This window comes from Arvicanthis niloticus, chromosome 25, assembly GCF_011762505.2.
Source record: "Arvicanthis niloticus isolate mArvNil1 chromosome 25, mArvNil1.pat.X, whole genome shotgun sequence".
Lineage (NCBI taxonomy): Eukaryota > Metazoa > Chordata > Mammalia > Rodentia > Muridae > Arvicanthis > Arvicanthis niloticus.
In genome coordinates, this window is record NC_133433.1 from 23,314,461 (window position 1) to 23,317,962 (window position 3,502).

The 3,502-nt window shown below is 37.7% G+C and overlaps 1 non-coding gene across 1 annotated transcript; it reads right to left on the minus strand.

Annotated features, from left to right (window-relative positions):
* Nucleotides 1-309: 309 nt before the first annotated feature.
* On the minus strand, nt 310-440 carry LOC143438706 (small nucleolar RNA SNORA17). The gene has a single exon (XR_013107404.1). It is a non-coding gene; the product is annotated as a small nucleolar RNA SNORA17 (small nucleolar RNA).
* Nucleotides 441-3,502: the final 3,062 nt, after the last annotated feature.

Here is a 3,502-nt window from a genome sequence, read left to right on the forward strand (position 1 = left end):
GGGCTCATCTTGGGCATGATCTGACCCCTTCCCTCTGGCCTGCACAGCCCAGGGCTGGTGATCATCTCAGGCTTGCTCCCTGTCCAGACTCTATGGAGCCAGTCTAGTGGTCCTCTGGGGCTCATTCCTCACCACTCAGCATGGTTAGGTGGCCCCTTGCAAGGGTAATCTGTCTTACGCTCACTCCTCTAGGGGTCCATGGTCCTAGCCTGGAATCTTCTAGTTTCTGCCTTGCTCCCTGTTGATGGAGTCAATTTGGGCCTGCCTGACTCTAGATTGGCCATCATCCCAGGCTTGCTTTGTTCAGGGTATGTTAGGCTACTAACTACTGAGATGTTTCTAGGTCTGACCCCTGAGTGTAGACATAGCCTCTCTCCTCTCTGCTACCTGCTGATATACATGTAACCCAGCAGCCACTCCTGCAACTGCTGGAGGGCAGGTGAGCTACATTTATAACTCAAATTACTTCTTACTAAAATGACTTAAAAAACAATTTATTTTTAGTTATTGAGTTATTTTTTAATAAAAAAAATGGCTTTGTACATATGTCCTATAGCTTACTTCATTGTATTACAAGATCAGAAATCATTTTCCCCATGGTAGAGTCAGAATGCTCTTGGATAGTTATGTGGCATGGTTTCAGATGACTGGGCATGATGACCTTCCTTCAGACTATGACTTGTATTAGTTACTTTTCTGTTCTGTGATAGAACACTAGGACCAAAATCAACTTGGAGAGCAAAATAAACATTTTGCTCATACTTCCAGATCATAGGCCATCACTGAGGGAAGTCTTGCTGGAACTCAAGCAAGAGCTGTAGAGGAGATCTACCTGCTGACTCACTCTCTGCTTAGCTCAGTGGTTCATGTTCTGGTAGCTTTCTTATGTAGTCTAGACCTAACTGCCTAGGGACATTACTTTGACAGCACACTAGTCTATTATCTATTGACTATTAATCATCAATCAAGATTCTCTTTCACAGATATGGTCACAGGCCAATGTGATCCAGGAAATCCTCTACTGAGATTCCCCAAGATGTCTCTTGTAACGACACCTTTTGGATAGTTTATTGGTTTATATACCTATCATCCTTCTCCACCCCAATTCCTTCCAACCCCCCCAAAACTAGGTAGGTGAGAAAGAATGTTAGAGGGAAAGAGGGAGTCTAAAGACCCCTTTAGATTACTTCCTGCTGATTAAGAGCATTGAGTTCTTCCTGACAAGTCCAGTTTTCATCACCAGGGTATCTCCAACCAGCAATCCAGCAAACAAGCAATCCAGGGAACAGCAAAACAGCAAAACAGCAAATGCAACAGCAGGAATTAGCAGCAGAAGGTTCCTTGTCTCTCAGGGCTCTGTCTTCAAGCATAACAGAATATCATCAATAATGTCAGGGATTGGTGCTTGCCCGTGGAATGGGTCTCAAGTTGGGCCAGTTATTGGTTGGTCATTTTCTCAGTCTCTGCTCCATCTTTATTACTGCATTTCTTGCAGACAAGACAAAGTTTGGGTCAAAAATTTTGCGGGTGGGTTGGTGCCCTTATCTCTTCACTGGGAATCCTGCCTGGCTACAGGAGGTGGCCACTTCAGGGTCCATATTCATAGTGTAGGAGTCTCAGCTAAAGTAACCCCCATAAACTCAAGTCCAAGTGGATTGAAGACCTCACCATAAAATTAGATACACTAAATCTAATAGAAGATAAAGTGGGATATAGCCTTGAACTCATTGGTACAGCAGACAACTTCCTGAATAGAACACCAATGGCCCAGGCACTAAGATTAACAATTAAGTGTTGGGATGATAAAGAAAGAACAGGAAGTAAGGCAGTACTCAAAGTTTAAGTCATGTTAAGTGGGTTGCTTCTCTTTAATTGCTGCAATAGATTCAAAACTTACTATTTTTCTACAAAATATATTATTGATGACTTTGTGTGTTAGACCAATAACCAATCTCTTCCAGACTATACAAACAGCTACAGTGTCAGTAGCTGCCTATTTGTTAGTCTGGGGTCAGCTTTATCTTTGTCTAGTCCCAAAAGGCTCCACCCTCTCAGTCTTGAGAATTAGATTTCTTTATCACCAGTTTAATTCTTTGTTTCCTATCTCTGGTGATAAGTACTTTAATTGATTTTATTTATTGTACATGTAGATCTTATTATAGTATATTGTAGTATTACAGTTTTCTTTTTTTAAAAATATGAGCTGGGTAGAGTGCTTTGTGACTAAATTCCCAACAACTAGGAGACTGAGAAGGAGAATTGCTGTGAATTTGAGGCCAACTTGAGCTTCAAAATGCGACCATGTCTCACCATAAGCCCCTGTAAAGAAAGTACAATATAGCATCCTTCATATGAAGTCTTCTTTTCTAGTTGATCTGGTTTCTGTTTTTCCTTTTTGAAATATTAATGTTTGACATGGATAATTTTAAAATAAAAATCTCAATTCTTTTCTATAGACTTATTCACTACCAAAAATTTTAATAAAAATTAGTTGATTATAATATAAAGTAATGCTTTTATAAAAAGACATGGTTGTTGAGAAATAGTCCACAAAGAATTACAAAAATACTGACCTGATTTTTAATTAATCACCAAGTATGTTTTAAAGGTCTTATGTATGAAAATAGCTTGAAGATACAAAAAAGTATGTGGAGTGGTCTATGATCTTAAGGAACTTGTAGCCTTGGAGATTAAATTTAAAAAATGTGGTATCCTAGATACATGTCAGTATAACAATATATTCATGACTGAATCCAAAGCGAACATTCCACACCATGTGGTAAACTTTGCCAAGTAAAATTATGTGGTGTGCATGTTCTCACTGAACATCTGGTTTACAGTAAACAGCTGCTACTGGACTTCAAAGCAAGACTATCAGTATGACATCAGTTTGGACTTAGTTAACTATGTACTTTGTTTTAGGATTTAGTAATAGACATTCTTTGGACAGGTCATTCTGTAGTTTGAAAGCCATTCATACTTTGAAACTATCTCTGTATTAATTGCATAGTTCTATTATTATAGAAAACTGTTTTTTTGGTCGAAAGGAAAAACAAATACATATAACTCACTGTTGGTAAGACTAAACTATTGTCACTGATACTTCATAAACATATCACCCAGTTTTCACCAGGTTCCCCAAGTGTATTTTAAGTCCATTAATACTGATTATTGCATTAAATTTATTTCCCCTAAAATTTAAATTAAACTTTATGATTTATTCTTTCATGTAACATAAATTTAGAAAAATTTAAGTTTATTGAGATGATTTAACTTTTCAAGTTTCAGTAATTAAAGAGTTTTTCAAACAGAATTTCATTATTTCTTATACACTTGTATGCACTTGTATACACACACACACACACACACATACACACACACAGAGAGAGAGAGAGAGAGAGAGAGAGAGAGAGAGAGAGAGAGAGAGAAAGAGAATTTTTTTCAAAACTCTGATAAGTAATTGTATACAGTATGACACTTTATTCCCCAGTATTTCATTCAT